General features: G+C 40.9%; 1 protein-coding gene across 1 annotated transcript in view; it reads right to left on the bottom strand.

The window, feature by feature from the left end:
• elf2b (E74-like factor 2b (ets domain transcription factor)) overlaps positions 1–24,625 on the bottom strand; it is a 101,307-nt gene extending 76,682 nt beyond the window's left edge. The window contains exon 1 of the mRNA XM_061880831.1: positions 24,305–24,625. The gene's annotated coding sequence lies outside the window, so the exon portion shown is untranslated. The remainder of the gene's footprint in view (positions 1–24,304) is intronic.
• Positions 24,626–26,370: the final 1,745 nt, after the last annotated feature.

Genomic DNA, 26,370 nt, shown 5'->3' with positions numbered 1-26,370 from the left:
TAATACAGAAAATTTAACCCATGAACTCCAAAATAGAGACAGCATACTAAAATGCCCCACCAAGGGAGTTAACAGACCGGACCACTGCTACAAAGCAATAAAGGACTACCACCATAGCACGGATTCACATCATCCAATCTACAGGCAGCAGTTAAAAACTGTGTTAGAGGGGGAACTGCACTCTTTTTGGAATTTTGAGATGCACGTTTCCGCCTACAAAGCCCTTGGAATTCAATATACATGATGTAACTATACATGTAATGTAGTAACAATATTTAATGTTTACGTATTTTGATCATTTTAAGCATACGTGGCGCATTAATTTTAAAAATGCATTATGTTCGCTTTTTTTCCCCTTCATCACTGATTATTATTCACGGCAGACTTCATGAGTGACAACAAACATAATAAAACATTACTTACTGTGCTATGTCTACTGTTGTTAGAATGCAGACTGCTAGGATGTTTGTATATTCCCATTTAGATAAAAAATGTCTCATAATCCTTACGAAGAAAAGGGGTGAGGGGCGTGGAGAACCAAGCGTCTTTTCGTGTCATCCTCGCCAGTTTCAGGTCCTAAATCCCTGTCAAAGTGTCCCAACTTGTCGGAATACCAACTCAGACAACTTATGTCCAGGTGAGATGCATGATTTATGATCTAGAATAAATATACAGTGAGCGAGAAAGCAGCAGACCACTTGATGATGTAAACACGGACACATGGTGATCACAGCGCCGCTATAAATAATCTGTCTGCGTTAGCGCTTATACAAACCCTGTTTCCATATGAGTTGGGAAATTGTGTTAGATGTGAATATAAACGGAATACATAATTTGCAAATCCTTTTGAACCCATATTCAGTTGAATGCACTACAAAGACAAGATATTTGATGTTCAAACTCATAAACTTTATTTTCTTTTTGCAAATAATAATTAACTTAGAATTTCATGGCTGCAACACGTTCCAAAGTAGTTGGGAAAGGGCATGTTCACCACTGTGTTATATCACCTTTTCTTTTAACAACACTCAATAAACGTTTGGGAACTGAGGAGACACATTTTTTAAGCTTCTCAGGTGGAATTCTTTCCAATTCTTGCTTGATGTACAGCTTAAGTTGTTCAACAGTCCGGGGGTCTCCGTTGCGGTATTTTAGGCTTCATAATGCGCCTCACATTTTCAATGGGAGACAGGTCTGGACTACAGGCAGCCAGTCTAGTACCCGCACTCTTTTACTATGAAGCCACTGGATGTAACACGGGGCTTGGCATTGTCTTGCTGAAATAAACAGGGCGTCCTTGGTAACGTTGCTTGGATGGCAACATATGTTGCTCCAAAACCTGTGTGTACCTTTAAGCATTAATGGCGCCTTCACAGATGTGTAAGTTACCCATGTCTTGGGCATACACCCCCATACCATCACAGATGCTGGCTTTTCAACTTTGCGCCTATAACAATCCGGATGGTTATTTTCCTCTTTGGTCCCGAGGACACGACGTCCACCGTTTCCAAAAACAATTTCAAATGTGGACTCGTCAGACCACAGAAAACTTTTCCACTTTGTATCAGTCCATTTTAGATGAGCTCAGGCCCAGCGAAGCCGACGGCGTTTCCGGGTGTTGTTGATTAACGTTTTTTGCCTTGCATAGGAGAGTTTTAACTTGCACTTATAGATGTAGCGACCAACTGTACTTACTGACAGTGGGTTTCTGAAGTATTCCTGAGCCCGTGTGGTGATATCCTTTTACACACTGATGTTGTTGTTGATGCAGTACAGCCTGAGGGATCGAAGGTCACGGGCTTAGCTGCTTACGTGCAGTGATTTCTCCAGATTCTCTGAACCCTTTGATGATATTACGGACCATAGATGGTGAAATCCCTAAATTCCTTGCAATAACTGGTTGAGAAAGGTTTTTCTTAAACTGTTCAAAAATGTCCTTACACAATTAGCCTGCACACCTGTTGGATGTTCTAAATAAGTGTTTGATGAGCATTCCTCAACTTTATCAGTATTTATTGCCACTTTTCCCAACTTCTTTGTCACATGTTGCTGGCATTAAATTCTACAGTTAATGCCCATCCATCCATCCATTTTCTACCGCTTATTCCCTTTCGGGGTCGCGGGGGGCGCTGGCGCCAATCTCAGCTACAATCGAGCGGAAGGCGGGGTACACCCTAAACAAGTCGCCACCTCATCGCAGGGCCCTACAGTTAATGATTATTTGCACCAAAAAAAAATGTTTATCAGTTCGAACATCAAATATGTTGTCTTTGAAGTGCATTCAATTGAATATGGGTTGAAAATGATTTGCAAATCATTTTATTCTGTTTGTATTTACATCTAACACAATTTCCCAACTCATATGGAAACAGGGTTTGTAATAGCAATATCACTAACACTTGGTTAATATTCAAATCACGAAATGTAAATGAGTATCGTTGGCAGTTTTTGAATGGTTATTAATTAGATTTTATGGGTGAAATAGAGAGGCTCCCTTTGGCTATGCTGTAAGCTGACTTTTATTTACAGTTGAGAATGCTTTAAAAACAAAATTCATCCGATAAGCAAAATTTCCAAAAAAGTGCAGTTCCCCTATAGGGACTTTGAAGAGATAGTCAAAGAAATCAAAGCAGCAGTTTTCACAGACCTGCTTTGAATGTACTGATTGGAATGTCTTTGAAGTTGCATCAGAAAATCTTGACCATATGACATAATACATTAGCGTCTGTGAGGACTCAATTATCAAGTTGGCATACGCACAAAAACCTGGATAGCTACACTGGATGCAGAAACTGGGTGAGGCTGGGCCGCAAGAAAAGATTTCTTAAAAAATCTAACAAGCACTTTTTAATGAAATCACCTTCTATGAATGGCTTTCCCGCCCTATCAACATACTTGCCAACCCTCAGACTCCTGAATTTCAGTGCACCTGCTGACAATCTACCGGTGCAACCATTTTCCCGAATTTGTCCCAATTTTCACCTGGCCGACATTATTAAGGGCTGCCGTGACTGCACTGCCTTTAACGTCCTCTACAACAGTGGTTCTCAACCTTTTTTCAGTGATGTACCCCCTGTGAACATTTTTTTGATTCAAGTACCCCTTAATCACAGCAAAGCATTTTTGGTGGAAAAAAAGAGATAAAGAAGTAAAATACAGCACTATGTCATCAGTTTCTGATTTATTAAATTGTATAACAGCGCAAAATATTGCTCATTTGTAGTGGTCTTTCTTGAACTATTTGGAAGAAAAGATATAAAATAACTAAAAACATGTTGAAAAATAAACAAGTGATGCAATTATGAATTAAGATTTCTACACATAGAATTGTTATAGAGATCCATCTGGATTCTAAACATTTCTTCACTAAAAAATAAATCTTTAACATCATTATTTATTGAACATGTCCATAAAAAGTCTAGCTGTCAACACTGAATGTTGTATTGTTGTATTATTTATTCACAGTTTATGAACTTACATTCATATTTAATTGAAGTATTATTCAACAATATATTCATAAAGGATTTATGAATTGCAATTTTTTTATAATAATTTTATAATAAATCTCACTTGCCCCTTGGCATACCTTCAAGTACCTCCAGGGGTTTACTCATCCCCTAGAAGACGACTACTGCTCTACTACATGTCATCGTGCACGCTTCTACATCACACAACCAGTGTGCCGGGTCTGTAACATGTTGTATGAGACTTGTGCAGAACTACGTCAGGGGCTGCAAGACATACTTGTTCAACAGCCATACGGGTCACACTGAGGGTGGCCGTATAAACAATTTTAACACTGTTACAAATATGCGCCACACTGTGAACCGACACCAAACAAGAATGACAAACCTTTTTTTGGGAGAATTTCCGCACCCCTAACACAACTTAAACACAAAAGAACAAATACCCAGTACACCTTGCAGCCCTGACTCTCCCTGGCTACAATATACAACACCTCAACCGACGCAAGTAGGCAAGTAGTTGGTGGTAGCGGAAGTGTGTATATTGTAGCCAGGAAGAGTCAGGGCTGCATGGGATTCTGGGTAATTGTTCTGTTCTGTTTATGTTATGTTACGATGCGGTTGTTCTCCCGAAATGTGTTTGTCATTCTTGTTTGGTGTGGGTTCACAGTCTGGCACATATTTGCAACAGTGTTAAAGTTTTTTTCACGGCCACCCTCAGTGTGACTTGTGTAGCTGTTGACTAAATATATCTTGCAATAACACACGTGTGTCTTGCATGGCCAGATGCAACATATAACTGGGCTTGCACGCTGCCAGTTCACGATGTAGGGGGCGCTAAAGTGCCATTATGGCACTCCCTGAATATTGTTGATATGGTATATATCGACAGGGGCTTGGGGAGAATTGTTGCCCTGAAATTTAGGGGTCTCCTGGGAAAATTGGGGACGTGGGCAAGTATGACGCTGTTAAGCGCCGTTCATATTAAACTCGCCGGCCGCACCAACATTAAATTGTCATATCAAAGTGCGGGCCGCTTAATAACATCTGGCGGGCCGCATGTTTGAGACCCCTGCCGTAGACTGATAGATGTCCCCATCAAAGACAATAACCCATTCAACCTTAATGCTTCAAACCAATATGTTCATTCATCAATTTTCTACTGCTTGTCCCTTTCAGGGTCGCGGGGGGGCTGCAGCCTATCCCAGCTACACTCGGGCGGAAGGCGGGGTACACCCTGGACAGGTCGCCAACTCATCGCAGGGCCAACAGACAACATTTACATTCACATTCACACACTAGGGCCAATTTAGTGTTGCCAATCAACCTATTGTCAGGTGCATGTCTTAGGAGTTGGGAAGAAGCCGGAGGACCCGGAGGGAACCCATGCAGTCACGGGTGCTGGATGTGCTTGATGTGCTTCAACATACAAGTATTATTATGGTGTGTGTGTATAAGGTAGGACATTATCTGGCATTTTGTTTCACAATATTATGCAAACGCAACTTTTTTTACCTTCCGGTATATGCTGATCTGTATTTGGGATCTGCATAAATCCTAAAAAATTGCGCGCGTCCACCTTTGCAGTCCATACCGATACCGTAGTCGATAATCTCACTATAATCTACGTTACGCGTTATATATTTAAAATGATCAAAAATAGACCATTCATCGGCAGTGCGCCTTATTATCCGGTGAACCATATGGTCCAGAAAATACGGTATATTAATTTATATAGGCGATCATTTTGCCACCTGTTGCTGTCAATACGTGGTCCTCTGACTCCTTGGCAGCAGCGGGTGGTGGCAGCACCGCAAACCGGGGAAGATGTCACGTTTACGGCTGCTACTGCAAAAAGCTAACTTGTATTCTATTATTAAATTGAGCAATCAAACAATAAGAGTATAAGTATTTGGTATCCTTTTGGATATGCTGGCATGTTTACATTTAAAAGATTTCAAACAAATCCATCTATCCGTTTTCTACATGAAACTGTAATTTTACTCAGGTGAGCAACTGTATAAACATATTTTGTTGTAAGTTACAAAAATTATTTTACACTGTTGGTAATCGGTCACCTACCTCTTTTATAGTTTTACGTATTATAGCAACTGTCTTTTCAAACGGGGTGCAGCACTAATTTCCTTGAGTCAGTTTTGGCCTTTCACATCTGTCTTCTTCTTCTTCACTTTATTCCTGATACGACCATTTTTTTTTTTCCCCCCCGCCTGTGTTCAGTTCTCAGAGACCCAGTAATGACAGGCTGAGAATCGATCTGACATCACTCGAAACAAGAGACAGAAGCACCTCCTACTGACTCGTGATTTATCAGACCATGCCGAGCTCAAGCACATTGCTATTTTCAATATTTTTTGTATATGTACCGTACAGGCCAAAAGTTTGGACATATATTCTCATTTCAATACATTTTCTTTAATTTCATGACTATTGTCACTAGAGGTATCGAAACTATGACATCTGTGAAGTGAAAACCCTTTCAGGTGACTCTTGAAGCTCATCGAGAGAATGCCAAGAGTGTTCAAAACAGTAATCAGAGCAAAGAGTGGCTTCTTTGAAGAAACTACAATATAAAACATGTTTTCAGTTATTTCACCTTTTTTGTTAAGTACATAACTCCACGTGTGTTCCTTCAATCTACAATGTGAATAGTATATTGAATGAATATTTTTTTTGCGCCACAAAAAATAAAGACCCTAACAAAAGACTTACATTGAAGGTAACAAATGAGGCAAGTGTCTATAAAACATTAGACTACTATCAAAATGACTGTGTCTTTGTTGACAGAAATGCCATCCATCCATTTTCTACCGCTTATTCCCTTTTTTGGGGTCGCGGGGGGCGCTGGCGCCTATCTCAGCTACAATCGGGCAGAAGGCGGGGTACACCCTGGACAACTCGCCACCTCATCGCAGTGTTGACAGAAATGTTGAAATCTAATTATTATTGTACACATTTTTTACAAAATTGGAAAACATTAGTAAATCAGAGGCTACTCAGAAGGTGGAATAACTCCTGGAAATTACTGGCTTAGAATGGTCAAAGATATAGATGTGTGTGTCCAGGTTAAAGGAAACAGCAGGCTGCCTTTCACTAATGGGTTCATTACAATCTTTGGCAAGCTGGGTGACGTTTGGAACAACATGGCACACAAACAGAAATGCAGCCAATATTACATAGAGATAATGTGTCATGAGACATGCATAAATACATTAAATACACAGATGAATAACTATACCTACATATAGGGCTCGGCGATATGGCCTTTTTACTAATATCTCAATATTTTTGGGACATGTCACGATACACGATATATCCATCCATCCATTTTCTACCGCTTATTCCCTTTCGGGGTCGCGGGGGGCGCTGGCGCCTATCACGATGTATATTGCGATATTTTATCTTAGCCTTGAATGAATACTTGATGCATATAATCACAGCAGTATTATGATTCTATGTGTCTACATTAAAACATTCTTGTTCATACTGCATTAATATATGCTCATTTTAAACTTTCATGCAGAGGGAAATCACAACTAAGTCAATTTATTAAAACTGTATTTACTAAACAGTTATTAAGCAGTGGCACAAGCATTCATGTAATTTCCAAAACAGAAAGTGCAAGATTGTCAGAGACATTTTAAAACAAACTACTATTGCACTTTTGTGCATGATGTCACTTTGATGACGAATCAAAACAACACTAAATTAAAGTGCACTTTTTGTACAGAACGCCGCTACAATATTTTAAAGCAAATAAAGTGCACTTTTGTGCATGATGTCACTAATATGACGTATCAAAATAACACTAAATTCGATTGCACTTTTTGTACAGAACGCCACAACAATAGTTTAAAGCAAATAAAGTGCACTTTTGTGCAGGATGTCACACAAGATATTTCAATCTCTGTCAAATTAAAATGAGCTGCATGATAGGATATCAAATAGCAGTGCTGCTACTTTTTGTAACAACGTTTTTGCCACATAATTGTTGAACATATTCCCGCTTGAAGCCAAACCACCGACAGTTGATGGACCCCGTGCTGTTTTTTGGGGAATTAATTCTTCCTTCTTTTGTTACCAGATTGGCACCTTTTTTCTCTCGTATTACCACTCGCACCACTCCGCTAGCATTACAGCTAATGTTACCCATGTATCTACCTCTCTGCTCGGGGAGGGCGTGTGACGTTGCACGCGTGACGTATGTAAGAAGGTGCGCTTGTTTAGGTCTCTGTGAGAAGAAGAGACAAGAAAGAGTGGGAAACGCATGCAGTGTAATATCCGCAGCTAAGAGCAACTGTGTGAGAACTTATACTCGAATATCACGATATAGACATTTTCTATATCGCAAAGAGACAAACCCACGATATATCGAGTATATCGATTTATCGCCCAGCCCTACCTACATATATGCCAAATGAGGCCTACTGATGCAAAATGTACATACAGCTAGCCTAAATAACAGGTTAGCATCAATTAGTTTGCCGTCATGCACTGACCAAATATGCCTGACTAGCACTCCACACAAGTTAATAATAAAAACAAAGCTCACCTTTGAGTTTGAGTTTATTTCGAACATGCAAGCATACAACATGATACATCACAATTTCCAGTTTCTCTTTTCAACATGTTCGAAAAGGAGTAGGAAGAAGCAGAGTTTATTTTAATCCTACCCCTTTTCTTTACATAACAGTTGCTAAAACTTTTGTTCACTTCCTGTTCTCAATGTATTCACAATGTATACTCCATTTGTAATAAGTAATCACAATAAAAATAAATAAATAAATAATTAGTGAAGTAAGTTTTATTGCATACGATGAGATAAGTAAGATTATTTTGAGAATGAATGGGTGAATAAAATCTGAATGTTTATCATGGTTCTTCTTTTTTGTACTTTGTAAACACTTACAGTTTGAAGAGTTTCTTGAAGTGGATAATATTAGTACATTGTTTGATTGCTTTGCTTAATCCATTCCATAATTTAATTCCACATACTGATACACTGAAGGTCTTAAGTGTTGTACGTGCGTACAAATGTTTTAAATTACATTTTTCTCTAAGATTATATTTCTCTTCTTTTGTTGAGAGGAATTGTTGTATATTCATGGGAAGCAAGTTATAGTTTGCTTTGTGTATAATTTTAGCTGTTTGCAATTTCACTATGTCGTGGAATTTCAGTACCTTTGATTAAATAAATAAAGGGTTTGTTTGTTCTGTTCTCTATATCCAACATTATGTATTACTCTAACTGATCTTTTTTGTAACACTGTTAGTGAATGAAGTGTACTTTTGTAATTATTTCCCCAAATTTCTACACAGTAACTCAGATATGGTAACACTAGTGAGCAGTACAGAATATAAAGTGTTTTTTGGTCTAGAACGTATTTGGCTTTATTCATTATTGACATACTTCTTGCTACTTTATGTTGTATATTTTTTACATGAGATTTCCAGTTCAATTTATCATCAATCATTATACCTAGAAATTTGGTTTCATTTACTCTTTCAATTTCTATTCCGTCTATTTGTATTTGTGTTTGACTTTCTTTTCTACTGTGACCAAATAGCATTATTTTAGTTTTATTGAAATTCAATGATAGTCTGTTTTTGTCAAACTATTTTTTTAATTTGTTCATTTCTTCTGTTATTATTTGTATTATCCTCTGTGTGTTCTCTCCTGAACAAAACACTGTTGTATCATTCGCAAATAATACTAACTTTAAATCTCTTGTAACTTTACAAATGTCATTTATATAGAGATTGAATAATTTAGGTCCTAGTATTGATCCCTGAGGTACAACACAGGATATATTTAGCATTGTAGAATTGTGTTCGCCTAGCTTCACGTATTGTTTCCTGTTCGTTAGATAACTTCTTATCCAGTTTAAGACTAACCCTCTGATGCCATATCATTCTAGTTTTTTGATTAAAATATTGTGATTAATTGTGTCAAATGCTTTAGTTAGATCCATAAACACTGCTGCCGCACATTTTTTACTATCTATTGCATTGGTAATTTCTTCTGTGATTTCAATTAAAGCCATTGAAGTTAAAACATTAGCTCTGTATCCATATTGGTTCTCTTCAAGTATTCTATTTTTATTTGTGAAACCCTCTAATCTGTTATTGAACAGCTTTTCAATGATTTTAGAAACTTGTGGAAGTAAAGAAACAGGTCTATAATTTGTAAATAGATGTTTATCTCCAGAGTTATAAATAGGTGCAACTTTAGCTATTTTCATTTTGTTTGGAAATGTACCTGTTTGAAATGATAGGTTACTAATATACATTAATGGTCCTGAGATCTCATAAATAACCTTTTTTATCGTATCCATATCAATTCCGTTACAATCAGTTGAAGTCTTTGATTTACATTTTTTCACGATTTTAACTATTTCCTCCTGTGTCACATTTCTGAGGAACATCGAGTTGGGATTTCGCTCTATGGTATCATTATAGTCCTCAATTGAAACTGGGTCTGGAATCCTTTCTTCCAATTTTGGTCCAATATTTACAAAGTAGTTATTAAAGCTTTCAACTACTTCCTTTATGTTGTCATTATGTTTATTTCCATCTAAGAAGTATTGGGTGTAATCCCTCTTAGTGCCATTTTTAATAATGCTATTGAGAATGCCCCATGTTGCTCTCATATTATTTTTGTTCCTGTCCAATAATTCACTGTAATATTATTTTCTACATGATCATAGTATGTTTGTTAACTTGTTTTTATACTTTTTGTACTTAACTTCTGCCTCTGTAGTTATTTGTACTATAAATTTTCTATATAGTGTATTCTTCTCCTTACAAGCATTTTGTAATCCTTTTGTCATCCATGGTTGATTATTCTTTCTCAGTTTACTACTGAGTTGTCTCCATGGACAATGTTTGTCATAAAGTATTATGGACCTGTTTAAAAAATGTTCATATGCTTCATCAACCTCTTTTTCATTGTACACATTGTCCCAATCTTGCTTTTGTAGCTCCATTTTGAAAGCAATCATCCTCTTCTCTGTGCACAGTCTTTGAAATGTCATTTTGTCTTCCATGTTCTTATTGCAGATTCCATCATATATTGTAAAAACTGGCAGATGATCACTAACGTCGGTTATAAGTAGACCACTTGTAGTGTTATTATCAAAGTCATTGGGAAAAATATTATCAATAAGCGTGGCACGGTGTCCTGTGATTCTACTTGGCTTTGTGATTTTAGGATATAAACTGATGCTGTACATTGTATAGACTTTTGCTTGTTAGGGTTCAATAAGTCAATATTAAAGTCACCGCATAAGAAAATTATTTTTTTACCATTGTCCATGTAAGTTGCCTTGATCCATTCTTCAAATGTTTCTATACTTGACTTAGGTGATCGGTATATACAACTGATTACTATGTTTTTGCTATTTTCCTGACATATTTCAATGGGTATACATTCTAAGATATTTTCTATAGCAAATGACATGTTTACCACTTTGTAGTTCAGGTTCTTCATCACATAATCAGCTACTCCTCCATTTTTGTTGGTTCTGTTGATGTAGTTTAGTTCATATCCTTCCAGATCAAAATCTATTCCTTTTTTATCATCAATCCATGTTTCTGTGACGCGATCACTTTAAAGGGTTCGTTGATGTGTTCCAAAAAGTTCTTAATGTTGTTGCAGGTTGCATACAAGCTTCTGCTATTAAAATGAATAATTGACAATTATTATCTATTTTAAAGATGCTATTGTATTGCTCATCTGTGTAATAAAAACAATTATTAGTAATGTGGGGGGAAAAAAATTGTATCTGGATCTATATCGTTTTCCAAATCCTGGTTTTTGTGCTCTTTGTTGCAGAAGTTTTGTAGTTCCGTATTTCCTTGCTCAACAATCTTTGATGTTGTTTCAATAATCTCTAAGTGTAGATGGATGCAGTCCTGAATCTAGGTCTTCTTTTTTAGTCGTCCCTTGCAGCGTAGTAGTGTTGATGTTGAATTTAGGTGCTTGTTTTCTGTCAGAGTCCATTATCATCGTTGTTGTGGAAGCTGTGTAAACTTAAAATTTGTCCAGGTCCTTGATGTCATTGACAAGAATTACTCTTGTTTCTGGACCTCTGTTCAGCTTGATGTAGATTTTAAAATTTGCGCTCCAAGTTCCATGGATTTTTCCCTGCTTTCTCAAGTTGCGTGCTTTCTTGGCGATACCAGCATCACGTTTAGTGAGATGCTCATTCATGTACACATTTGTTCCCTTCAGCTTCTTTCCCTGTCTCAGCAATGTCATTTTAGATTTTCTCTTTACGAGTTTCACGAGCAAGACTGGAGTGGCGTTGTTGTTTCTTCTGTTCAGTGGGATGCATGTTTCGATGGTATTAATGTCAATTTCAATTTCCTTTGATTTCCGAAAGTTGACCACTAGCTGTTCTGCCGAGACAAGATCCATTTCATCTGGTTCACCTTCATTATTCACAGCCTTTGCATAGGATCTTGGTTTAATTCGGTGCCCTATCACAATGATATCATTCGTTTATCCTGTTCCATTTCATCTATGATATTCCACAGCATGTAGTTGTCTTCTTGAAGGGTCTTCATTTGTTGGCGCATATCTTCTTGAAAGCTCTTCAATTGTTGGCACATATCAGAGACTTCCTTTTTTTCTGGTGATGATTTGAGTTTGCAGACTTTCAATATTTTGCTGCAGACTTTTTACATCTTGTTTGTGTTCTTCCATTGCTTTTTTTCAGATCTTTTTTTATTTCTTTGATTTCTTCTTTCACTTCTTTCCAATCTTCTTTTAATTCATGGAGTATTTTTAGTAGTACTCCTTCTCAATTCACATCATGTCCTGTGTCCAGTCTCAAATCTTGGTCCCAGTTGTGTCCTGTGTCGGCTGACACCGAAGTTTCAGGCTTTCAGCCTTCCCTTTAGCTTTTGGCATCGTGGCAGATCAATGACGACAGTGCCTCTTGTGTCTTAAACGGCAGTTACTTAAGCAACTTGCAGCACGTTTAACTTGTTTGTTCCAACAATGCGTACCTTGTGTTGTTCACAGATCAATTTGAGGTGTTAGTCTGTCAACTTATAACACTGCGACGTTGGAAGTACTTTAAAACAGCTGTAAACTCGCCGTAGCTTTTGGTTGTTAGGCAACCGCTTTGAGCTGCTGTAAGGCGCCGATGGCTTGAGGCAAACGTCTCATCCAACTTGCCTTATTTCAGCGTATCAGTGCCTCACAACTGACCAAAATGAGGTCAAGGATGCCAGGTGACTCTCCTGTGGCTGTGATCGGAAATCAGCGGTCAAAATCTTCAGAATAAACAAAAACTCCAGTAGCAAAAGCGGAGCCTTTTTCTTTTGCGTCCTTTCTCTTGAACAGGAAGTGACCTTTGTGCATTCCAGCACAGCATAAAAAGTTTGGTGGACAAAATGTGACAAAGAAGGAGTGGCACAAAACATGTGTTACTGTGGCAGCGTCGGAGAAGGTTAAACACGTAAAGAAATTGTTGCGTCACAATCCACACAACTATGGTGAGTTCAAGGACCACCGAAACTAGTTGAACAAAACGGTGCTCGCCAAATACTCATCGGGGAAGCATAAAAAAACATGTTAAACAGTGGGCTCTCTAACAATTAGTAGTGTTTGTGTCATGTTTTTCCTCCTACAGAAACCATAATTAAACAAAAAATAAACATTTTTCTTTTTCATTTTCATACATTTTTGAAAAAGCTCCAGAGAGCCACCAGGGCGGGGCTAAAGAGCCGCAAGTGACTCCAGAGCCGCGGGTTGCCGACCCCCGCTCTATACCAAAGACCTAAGGGGCCTTTTAGTGAAACTCTTGAAGTTCACGGACAACACAACCCTCATCAGTCTCATACAGGATGGTGATGAGTCTGCCCACAGATGGGAGGTGGCACAGCTGGCTTTTTAGTGCAGTCAGAACTATCTGGAGCTGAACCCGCTCAAGACTTTGGAGACGACAGCAGACTTCAGGAAAAGCCTCCCTTAGTTCCACCCTGCTCAACGTTCTGAACAGCACAGTGTCTACTGTGGACTCTATACTATAGACACGACAGCTCAAGAAGTTCAATTTGTCTCAGGAGCTGCTGATCATGTTCTACAATCCATCATTCATCATTCATCAGGATTCTCTCTTCATCAACTGTCTTCGCAGCGCGATGCCCTCCTTTGTCACAGCCCTTTGAGCCTAATTGTGCCAGTTTGCACGCACATTTCTAAAGTGCTAAATAAAGATGTAAACAGTGGTCTCAAAACATTTTAGGTCCTCAATGATTATATTTACATTTTCTCCTTGCAGTATTGTGGCCATTCTAACAATCAGCATACAAACCCCGTTTCCATATAAGTTGGAAAATTGTGTTAGATGTAATTATAGACGGAATACAATGATTTGCAAATAATTTTCAACCCATATTCAGTTGAATATCCTACAAAGACAACATATTTGATGTTCAAACTGATAAAACATTTTTTTCTTTTGCAAATAATTATTAACTTTAGAATTTGATGCCATCAACACGTGAGAAAGAAGATAGGAAAGGTAGCAATAAATACTGATAAAGTTGAGGAATGCTCATCAAACACTTATTTGGAACATCACACAGGTGTGCAGGCTAATTGGGAACAGGTGGGTGCCATGATTGGGTATAAAAACAGCTTCCCAAAAAATGCTCGGTCTTTCACAAGAAAGGATGGGGCGAGGTACACCCTTTTGTCCACAACTGTGTGAGCAAATAGTCAAACAGTTTAAGAACAACGTTTCTCAAAGTGCAATTGCAAGAAATTTAGGGATTTCAACATCTATGGTCCACAATAGCCTTAAAAGGTTCAGAGAATCTGGAGAAATTTCTGCACGTGAGCGGCATGGCCGGAAACCAACATTGAATGACCGTGACCTTCGATCCCTCAGACGGCACTGTATCAAAAACCGACATCAATCTCTAAAGGATATCCCCACTTGGGCTCAGGAATATTTCAGAGAAACCACTGTCACTAAATACAGTTTGTCGCTAAAACAAGAATGGGAAAGAACTCCACTTTCAATGCTTCAACAATTAGTTTCCTCAGTTCCCAAACGTTTATTGAGTGTTGTTAAAAGAAAATGTGATGTAACACAGTGGTGAACATGCCCTTTCCCAACTACTTTGGAACGTGTTGCAGCCATAAAATTCTAAGTTAATTATTATTTGCAAAAAAAAAAAAAAAAGTTTATGAGTTTGATCATCAAATATTTTGTCTTTGTAAAGCATTCAATTGAATATGGGTTGAAAAGGATTTGCAAATCATTGTATTCCGTTTATATTTACATCTCATATGGAAAAGGGTTCATATTTGTAACAGTATTAATGTTGTTTATACGGCCACCCTCAGTGTGACCCGTATGGCTGTTGTATACTTTGCATTCGCTTGTACGTGTGTAAAAGCCGCATATATTATGTGGCTGGGCTGACACGCTGTTTTTATGGAGGAAAAGCGGACGTGACGACAGGTTGTAGAGGATGTTAAAGGCAGTACCTTAAATGCCTGCCCCAAATATTGTTGTCTGGTTGGAAATCGGCAGAAGTTCGGGAAAATGGTTGCCCCGGGAGATTTTTAGGAGGAGCACTGAAATTTGGGAGTCTCCCGAAAAAATCGGGAGGGTTGGCAAGTAGGCTTTAGATGTACTGACAGGTACATTAAAGAGCTGCTGAAAGCCAACATTCATGGAATAAAAAAAATATTAGAAACATGTTGATGTATTACATGCGCAGTGAAGTCTACATTATTTCTAAAATCAGCACGCACTAACGAGCCAAGGATACCCTTTTGCATGTTTAAAGGGGAGCATTATCACAATTTCAAAAGGGTTAAAAACAATAAAAATCAGTTCCCAGTAGCTTGTTGTATTTTTTGAAGTTTTTATTTTTATTTTACCGGTCCCGGAATATCCCTAAAAAAAAGCTTTAAAGTGCCTTTTTTATGCTCTCTGCGAAGACACTGTCCATTTTCCTGTGACGTCATGCAGTGCTGCCAATACAAACAAACAATGGCGAATAGCACAGCAAGATATAGCGACATTAGCTCGGATTCAGACTCGGATTTCAGCGGTTTAAGCGATTCAACAGATTACGCATGTATTGAAACGAATGGTTGGAGTATGAAAGTATTGAAGAAGCAACAGAAGCTATTGAGCGAATAGCTATTGATGTTATTCATAGCCATAGCATGGCCGAATAGCTGCGTTAGCATCGCCGGTAAAATGTGCGGACCAAACGATCAGGACTTTCGCATCTTGTGACACTGGAGCAACTTAAATCCGTCGATTGGTAAGTGATTTTTTTCGCATTAAATGTGGGTGGGAGGAAACGTAATATAATTGCAAAAGCATCTGCAGGTTATCCATACATCTCTGTGCCATGTCTGCTTTAGCACCGCAGGTAAATAGCATGCTAGCATCGATTAGCATAGCATGTTAGCATCGATTAGCTGGCAGTCAGGCCGCTACCAAATATGTCTGATTAGCACATAAGTCAACAACAAAACTCACCTTTGTGATTTTGTTGACTTTATCGTTGCAAATGCATCTGCAGGGGTTCCATACATCTCTGTGCCATGTCTGCCTTAGCATCGCCGGTAAAATGTGCAGACAATGCGGCACATTCAATGGGGGTCTGGCAGGAGATTTCTTGCCACTTTCGCATCTTCGGGCAAGTGGTGCAACTTGAATCCCTCCCTGTTAGTGTTGTTACACCCTCCGACAACACACCGACGAGGCATGATGTCTCCAAGGTTCCAAAAAATAATTGAAAAAACGGAAAATAACAGAGCTGAGACCCGGTGTTTGCAATGTGTTGAAAATGAAAATGGCGGCTGTATTACCTCAGTGACGTCACGTTCTGACGTCATCGCCACAAGAGCAATAAACAGAAAGGTGTTTAATTCGCCAAAATTCACCCATTTAGAGTTCGGAAATTGGTTAAAAAAATATATGGTCTTTTTTCTGCACCATCAAGGTATATATTGACGCTTACATAGGTCTGGTGATAATGTTCCCCTTTAAGGGAATTATAAAGCATTTAATCATGGATAAAGTGATATGCTACATGTGTAATAAAGCGTATATTGTCTTTAACATCAGTACACACTACAAGGAGGACGCTATGTCATGTTTTTTTTGTTGTTGCTCGGTTGCTTTTTACAAGCGTGCACGGTCGTGCTCGGCTCCATCTACATAAATGGAAGCAAGACAAGCAAGTTAACTTCATGATTTAAACAAGGAGTGCCGTGTACACGCTAAGCCAAGGGTGTCAAAACTATTTTTATATCGGGGGCCACATGGAGAAAAATCTACTACCAAGTGGGCCAGACTTAAAAAAATCAGGCACGATAACTTAAAAATAAAAACAACTTCAGATTGTTTTCTTTGTTTAAAAATAGAAAAATCACATTGTGAAAATTTGCAAATCATAATGTTGTTGGTTTATTTTACACTTACATGTGGCGGTTAATAGTATTCTATCTTTATTTGTCGTTATTAAAATTTTCGAAATAAATTATGTGATAATGTTCAGCAGTCAGGGGCTTCATGGTGGAAGAGGGGTTAGTGCGTCTGCCTCACAATACGAAGGTCCTGCAGTCCTGGGTTCAAATCCAGGCTTGGGATCTTTCTGTGTGGAGTTTGCATGTTCTCCCCGTGAATGCGTGGGTTCCCTCCGGGTATTCCGGATGAGATGGCGACTTGTCCAGGGTGTACCCCGCCTTCCGCCCGATTGTAGCTGAGATAGGCGCCAGCGCCCCCCGCAACCCCAAAAGGGAATAAGCGGTAGTAAATGGATGGATGGATGTTCATCAGTCATCTCATTGGTGTTAATTTTCAATCTATCAAGATAAAAAAAAAAATATTAAAATCTAATTACAGGATGTTATTTATATAGTTTGCTCATTTTCCTTGACTGATGTACTAAAATCATGTGGTTTATTTTGTACATATGTAGCATTATCTACAAAGAATTGCTATTGTGACATCCAGTGGATGCACATAGAACAGCTGTTCTTTCATTCAAAAATTTCAGGTAAATTTTTCTACTAAGCAAACTCATCCCACGAGCCAGATAAAACCTGTCTGCAGACCTGATCCAGCCCTCGGGCCGTACGTTTGACACCCTGCGCTAAGCAGGGAGTTTTAGAACTCTACACTTTGGCCAGCGTTTGCAGAAGTTGCCGCTTTTTAAAGACAAAAGTATGCATCTGTGTGTTGACAAGAGAGCTAAACGCAGAGGTAAGTACTCGTTTATTAAGTATCAGTGTTCGTGTAGACATGGCCTTAAATATGACCAGGAGCCTCACTTTGAACAGCAACCAGAGTTTGCCGTCATTTCTGTCAGTAGAATTGCCAACTAACTTAATACACAATGAGGTTACAGTCAAGAATAAAATGTTTGACACGGTTTACTTTTTTAACAGTTGACAGAATATATCATGTAAAGTGGATTGTAGGGGAAAATTGTGGGAACTTAAATAAAAACCATTACCATGTGTTTTGGATTTCCGCCCTGAAATCGGTAGGTTGTGAGTTCAAACCCCTGCCGAGTCATACCAAGGATTATAAAAATGGGACCCGTGCTTGGCACTCCGCATCAAGGGTGGAATTGGGGGTTAAATCACCAAAAATGATTCCCGGGCGCGGCCACCGTTGCTGCCCACTGCTCCCCTCACCTCCCAGGGGGTGATCAAGGGTGATGGGATAATTTTGTCACGCCTAGTGTGTGTGTGACAATCATTGGTACTTTAACTTAACTTTTCTGGGACTGCTCCGCCATAGAGAACTATTGAAAATAGATTGACCAAGCCCTACAGGATATTTTCAAATGTGAAATACCACTTGAAAGTCAGACTTTGTTTTTCGGACATGGACTTCAGGATTGTCTGAAAAAAGATAAACACTTAATGAATATCCTATTAGTGGCTTGTAAAAAGACCATTACTAGGAAATCATATTTGCCAACCCTCCCAGATTTTCTGGGAGACTCCCGAAATTCAGCGCCTCTCCCGAAAACCTCCCGGGACAAATTTTCTCCCGAAATTCAGTCGGAGCTGGAGGACACGCCCTCTCAAGCTCCATGAGAACAGACTTAGCAATGTTGTGACCCTCTTAAACAGGACAATACTGCCTTCTACTGTACATAGAATAGAATAGAATGTACTTTATTGATCCCTGGGGGGCTATTCAGCACCACAGTTCGCTCACAATAAACAATGATAATAATAAATAATATAATATATATATTATATATACTTTTGGCAATTTGTTTAAGTGAAGATTGACGAAATATATTATATATACAATATAGAATATATGAATAATATGAATATATTCTACATATATTCTACATTTAAGTGCAGTCAAGGAACAAATGCATTAGAGAGTCTGTTTTGAAGCCCACAGTAAAGAGACGTAACTTCATCACGTCGCCTGGTTATTGACTCCAACCCAATATATTACACCGTCGACGAGCAAAATGAAGAAATACACTTGCAAGTTCCAAAACGAATGGAAACAAGAATTTCAGTTTATCCAGGAGAGTTCGAAGGGGAAAGGGTATGTTGCCTGTAAATTTTGTACAACAGACTTCTCCATTGAACACGGTGAACGGATATACTCAGCCATGAACGGTCAGCGAAGCACAAAGCGTCCGCAGCGCAGCATCGTTCACAACCCAATATTATGGGCCACCTCGCAAAATGAAGACCCGATGGTGTAACTTATGCTGAGACAAAGATGGCTATGCTGATAGCTGGAAGCAACATCCCGTTCTCATTTGCGGATGTCTACAACAAATCCGTGAAGGTTATGTTCCCGGATTCGGAGATCGCTCGCCAATACGCAAATGGCAGAACAAAGGTTACTCAAATAGTGAAAGGTAAGTGTTGTTGTTTTTTTTTGTAACCAGCAAGCACAGTACAGTTAGGAGAACAACTGTGTTTTTGTTACTGTGTATTTGATAGGTGCCGTGGGAAATTCATCCATCATCTTCCGCTTATCCGAGGTCGGGTCGCGGGGGCAGCAGTCTAAGCAGGGAAGCCCAGACTTCCCTATCTCCAGCCACTTCGTCTAGCTCTTCCCGGGGGATCCCGAGGCGTTCCCAGGCCAGCCGGGAGACATAGTCTTTCCAACGGTTCCTGGGTCTTCCCCGTGGCCTCCTACCAGCTGGACGTGCCCTAAACACATCCCTAGGGAGGCGTTCGGGTGGCATCCTGACCAGATGCCCGAACCACCTCATCTGGCTCCTCTCGATGTGGAGGAGCAGCGGCTTTACGTTGAGCTCCTCCCGGATGGCAGAGCTTCTCACCCTATCTCTAAGGGAGAGCCCCGCCACCCGGCGGAGGAAACTCATTTCGGCCGCTTGTACCCGTGATCTTATCCTTTCGGTCATGACCCAAAGCTCATGACCATAGGTGAGGATGGGAACGTAGATCGACCGGTAAATTGAGAGCTTTGCCTTCCGGCTCAGCTCCTTCTTCACCACAACGGATCGATACAACGTCCGCATTACTGAAGACGCCGCACCGATCCGCCTGTCGATCTCACGATCCACTCTTCCCCCACTCGTGAACAAGACTCCTAGGTACTTGAACTCCTCCACTTGGGGCAGGGTCTCCTCCCCAACCCGGAGATGGCACTCCACCCTTTTCCGGGCGAGAACCATGGACTCGGACTTGGAGGTGCTGATTCTCATTCCAGTCGCTTCACACTCGGCTGCGAACCGATCCAGTGAGAGCTGAAGATCCCGGCCAGATGAAGCCATCAGGACTACATCATCTGCAAAAAGCAGAGACCTAATCCCGTGGCCACCAAACCGGAACCCCTCAACGCCTTGACTGCGCCTAGAAATTCTGTCCATAAAAGTTATGAACAGAATCGGTGACAAAGGACAGCCTTGGCGGAGTCCAACCTTCACTGGAAACGTGTCCGACTTACTGCCAGCAATGCGGACCAAGCTCTGACACTGATCATACAGGGAGCGGACTGCCACAATAAGACATTCCGATACCCCATACTCTCTGAGCACTCCCCACAGGACTTCCCGAGGGACACGGTCGAATGCCTTCTCCAAGTCCACAAAGCACATGTAGACTGGTTGGGCAAACTCCCATGCACCCTTAAGAACCCTGCCGAGAGTATAGAGCTGGTCCACAGTTCCACGACCAGGACGAAAACCACACTGTTCCTCCTGAATCCGAGGTTCGACTATCCGGCGAAGCCTCCTCTCCAGTACACCTGAATAAACCTTACCGGGAAGGCTGAGGAGTGTGATCCCACGATAGTTGGAACACACCCTCCGGTCCCCCTTCTTAAAGAGAGGGACCACCACCCCGGTCTGCCAATCCAGAGGTACCGCCCCCGATGTCCACGCGATGCTGCAGAGTCTTGTCAACCAAGACAGCCCCACAGCATCCAGAGCCTTAAGGAACTCCGGGCGGATCTCATCCACCCCCGGGGCCTTGCCGCCGAGGAGCTTTTTAACTACCTCAGCGACCTCAGCCCCAGAAATAGGAGAGTCCACTACAGATTCCCCAGGCACCGCTTCCTCAAAGAAAGACGTGTTGGTGGGATTGAGGAGGTCTTCGAAGTATTCCCTCCACCGATCCACAACATCCGCAGTCGAAGTCAGCAGAACACCATCCGCACCATACACGGTGTTGATAGTGCACTGCTTCCCCTTCCTGAGGCGCCGTATGGTGGTCCAGAATCGCTTCGAAGCCATCCGGAAGTCGTTTTCCATGGCTTCCCCGAACTCTTCCCATGTCCGAGTTTTTGCCTCGGCTACCGCTAAAGCTGCACACCGCTTGGCCCGTCGGTACCCGTCCACTGCCTCCGGAGTCCTATGAGCCAAAAGAACCCGATAGGACTCCTTCTTCAGCTTGACGGCATCCCTCACTGCTGGTGTCCACCAACGGGTTCTGGGATTACCGCCACGACAGGCACCAACAACCTTGCGGCCACAGCTCCAATCAGCCGCCTCGACAATAGAGGTTCGGAACATGGTCCACTCGGACTCAATGTCCCGCACCTCCCTCGTGACATGTTCAAAGTTCTCCCGGAGGTGTGAATTGAAACTCTCTCTGACAGGAGACTCTGCCAGACGTTCCCAGCAGACCCTCACAATGCGCTTGGGCCTGCCAGGTCTGTCCGGCATCCTCCCCCACCATCGCAGCCAACTCACCACCAGGTGGTGATCGGTAGAAAGCTCCGCCCCTCTCTTCACCCGAGTGTCCAAAACATAAGGCCGCAAATCCGATGACACAACTACAAAGTCGATCATGGAGCTGCGGCCTAGGGTGTCCTGGTGCCAAGTGCACATATGGACACCCTTATGTTTGAACATGGTGTTTGTTATCGACAAACTGTGACGAGCACAAAAGTCCAATAACAAAACACCACTCGGGTTTAGATCCGGGCGACCATTCTTCCCAATCACGCCTCTCCAGGTTTCACTGTCGTTGCCAACATGAGCGTTGAAGTCTCCCAGTAGGACAAGGGAATCACCCGGAGGAGCACTTTCCAGTACTCCCTCGAGTGTACCCAAAAAGGGTGGGTATTCTGAACTGCTGTTTGGTGCGTAAGCACAAACAACAGTCAGGATCCGTCCCCCCACCCGAAGGCGAAGGGAAGCTACCCTCTCGTCCACTGGGTTGAACTCAAACGTACAGGCTTTGAGCCGGGGGGCAACCAGAATTGCCACCCCAGCCCGTCGCCTCTCACTGCCGGCAACGCCAGAGTGGAAGAGGGTCCAGTCCCTCTCGAGAGAACTGGTTCCAGAGCCCTTGCTGTGCGTCGAGGTGAGTCCGACTATATCCAGCCGGAACTTCTCTACCTCGCGCACTAGCTCAAGCTCCTTCCCCCCCAGTGAGGTGACGTTCCACGTCCCAAGAGCTAGCTTCTGTAGCCGAGGATCGGACCGCCAAGTGCCCTGCCTTCGGCTGCCGCCCAGCTCACAATGCACCCGACCTCTATGGCCCCTCCTATGAGTGGTGAGCCCATTGGAGGGATGACCCACGTTGCCTCTTCGGGCTGTGCCCGGCCGGGCCCCATGGGAACAGGCCCGACCACCAGGCGCTCGCCATCGTGCCCCAACTCCGGGCCTGGCTCCAGAGCGGGGCCCCGGTGACCCACGTCCGGGCGAGGGAAATCTGGGTTCATTTCGTTGTAATTCCATTGAAGTCTTTGAGCTGCTCTTTGTCTGATCACTCACCTAGGACCTGTTTGTCTTGGGAGACCCTACCAGGGGGCATGAAAACCCCCAGACAACATAGCTCCTAGGATCATTGGGACACGCAAACTCCTCTACCACGGTAAGGTAGCAGCTCAGAGAGGAGGCCGTGGGAAATTCAACTATTTATTTTATTTATATATACAATAAAATAAATATATATAGCTAGAATTCACTGAAAGTCAAGAATTTCATACACACACACACATATATATATATATATATATATATATATATATATATATATATATATATATATATATATATATGAAATGCTCACGTTGGTGAATTATACTACTCCCCACTTAACCACCAGCCCCCACCCCCCCCCCCCCCGACCACGCTCCCCACCTCCCGAATCGGAGGTCTCAAAGTTGGTAAGTATGTAGGAAATGGATATCCCAGGAGAGCCCAACTTTGAAGCAATTGATGGAAATCACAATGGATATATATAAAATGGAGACGATAACTGCTTATATTAATTATAAATTAGAGGAATTGACTTCATACTGGGAAAACTAGGTCAATTATGTCACACCCAATAAACCTAATTTAGATTTCTCGAATTAGTATATAACTACAGTATATCCATCCATCCATTTTCTACCGTTTATCCCTTTCGGGGTCGCGGGGGATGCTGGAGCCTATCTCAGCTACAATCGGGCTGAAGGCGGCATACACCCTGGACAAGTCGCCACCTCATCACAGGGCCAACACAGATAGACAGACAACATTCACACACTAGGGTCAATTTAGTGTTGCTAATCAACCTATCCCTAGGTGCATGTATTTGGAGTTGGGAGGAAGCCGGAGTACCTGGAGGGAACCCACACAGTCACGGGGAGAACATGCAAACTCAGGACCCTCGTATTGTGAGGCAGGCGCAGTAACCCCTCTGCCACTATATATTTTTTTTAATTATTGTTTATTATTTGTCTATTTTATTTAATTTAATTTCTGATTATTATTATTTTGATACATTTATTATTATTATTATTATGTTACTTGTTTTTCTTGATTTAATTGATTTATATGTAAATACGATTATGTTGTTTTCTTGCTGTTTCTTTCTTTTAGGGGGGTGGCATCACTGGGATATAAACAATTTTTTGGGGGACATTTGGGGCAGACATCAAATATATGGTGTATGCAAATATGATGTAACGGATAGGAATGTCTGTGATTAGGTTGCGACTTCTCCAGGGTGTATGCCACCTTCCGCCCAATTGTAGCTGAGATAGGCACCAGTGCCACTCGCGACCCCAAAAGGGACAAGCGGTAGGAAATGGATGGATGGATGGATGGATAGGAATGTCTAATGCTGGATTCCAATAAAAATAAATGGAAGAAAAAAAAAGTAAAGTGGATTGTGAGATGGGGACACTACTGGGTACGAATGACTGAACTATGTTCAATTAAGTACGAAACGAACAAAAAGGAGCCCCAGCAACAGTTCAATAAGTGGAATATACAATAAATATGTGGCACAGAAACACAATATTGGCCAGCTAACCTTAGCTAGTTAGCTTGCCCGGCGACAACATCGAGCTGTCAAAGCTGAGTATTGATAAACTCACCTGCCGTCAATGTATCCCCTTTTTTGCTTTCCTCCTCCAGGTGGGAAACTTGATTGACAGCGCAACAAGTTGTACTTTCACTGGGCAGCCATTGGGAAGTTCGTGTGTGTGTGTTTGTGTAGCTAGTGCTAATATGCTAATGCTAATGTAGCTCACTAGGCTACCTTCCTCGGCTTCCGTAGGCGTTATTAGACGGCGACCTTCACGGTGAGGAAAGTGGAACAATAACAGAATAAATAAACCGTCATAACGGATTTTTTTTTTTTGTAAATGAACATTCCCTGTTTGATTTCCTTGATTGGTGGACAGGGTGACTCGTTTTGTTTACGTCTACAAACACGCAATACGTCACATCACCAAAGAACCAGTGTGTTTTTGTGGCAACAAATTAAAACTAAATGTTGCAAGTTCGTGGAACAAAACGGAGATTTGACAGGCCCCCAGCAGGGGAGCAGGACCTAGGGCAGCGGTTCTCAAATGGGGGTACGCGTACCCCTGGGGGTACTTGAAGGTATGACAAGGGGTACGTGAAATTTTTCAAAGATATTCTAGAAATAGCAACAGTTCAAATATTCTTTTGAAATATATTGATTGAATAGTACTTCAACAAAATATGAATGTAAGTTCATAAACTGTGAAAAGAAATGTAACAATGCAATAGTCAGTGTTGACAGCTAGAATTTTTTTGTGGACATGTTCCATAAATATTGATGTTAAAGATTCCTTTTTTTGTGAAGAAATATTCAGAATTAAGTTCATGAATCCAAATTGTTCTGTATTACATTCTTCAAAGAGGGCACTTTAAGTTGATGAATACTTCTTAGTGTAGAAATCTTTATAATTGAATCACTTGTTAACTTTTCAACAAGTTTTTAGCTATTTTTATATATATATTTTTTCCAAATAGTTCAAGAAATACCACTACAAATGAGCAATATTTTGCACTGCTATACAATTTAATAAATCAGAAACTGATGACATAATGCTGTATTTTACTTCTTTATCTCTTTTTTTCAACCAAAAATGCTTTGCTCTGATTAGGGGGTACTTGAATTAAAACAATGTTCACTGGGGTTTACGTCACAGAAAAAAGGTTGAGAACCACTGACCTAGGGGATACAGTAAGTAAGGTTATATTTTTGCCTCATTCCTGTGAGAATCCTGCGTGTGACCGAAGCATTAAAGCAGTACTAAGACACTTTTAAAGTTTCATATATTTCCATAACGTTTGTGACAATGCATCCACCTACGTGTTGAATGACACATATGTATACAGCAGATATGGTTGAAGCTCGGAGGAAATACCGCCGACGTTTTCAAAGCAAAGGTGAGGTGTATTATAGATGTATGTGTATGTATATGTATGTATATCAATGTATGTGGAAGTGTATCTATATGTATGTTTGTATATGTGTATGTATATGTCATACTTGCCAACCTTGAGACCTCCGATTTCGGGGGGTGGGGGTGAGGGGTGGGGGGCGTGGTCGGGGGGGCGTGGTTAAGAGGGGTGGCTTGTAATTCACCAACTCGACTATTTCATATATATATATATATATATATATATATATATATATATATCCATCCATCCATCCATTTTCTACCGCTTATTCCCTTTTGGGGTCGCGGGGGGCGCTGGCGCCTATCTCAGCTACAATCGGGCGGAAGGCGGGGTACACCCTGGACAAGTCGCCACCTCATCGCAGATATATATATATATATATATATATATATATATATATATTAGGGGTGTGGGAAAAAATCGTTTCGAATACGAATCGAATCGTTTACGTTGTGCAATTCAGAATCGATTTTCATTTTTAAAAAATCGATTTTTATTTTTATTTTTGTATTTTTTTAATCAATACAACAAACCACTACACAGCAATACCATAACAATGCAATCCAATTCCAAAACCAAACCTGACCAAGCAACACTCAGAACTGCAATAAACAGAGCAATTGAGAGGAGACAAACACGACCTAGAACAAACCAAAAGTAATGAAACTAAAATGAATATTATCAACAACAGTATCAATATTAGTTATAATTTCAGCATAGCAGT

The sequence above is a fragment of the Nerophis ophidion genome, linkage group LG20 (assembly GCF_033978795.1).
Source record: "Nerophis ophidion isolate RoL-2023_Sa linkage group LG20, RoL_Noph_v1.0, whole genome shotgun sequence".
NCBI classification, from domain to species: domain Eukaryota; kingdom Metazoa; phylum Chordata; class Actinopteri; order Syngnathiformes; family Syngnathidae; genus Nerophis; species Nerophis ophidion.
Note: the sequence above shows the minus strand (reverse complement) of the source record. Positions and strands in the feature narration are given on the sequence as shown.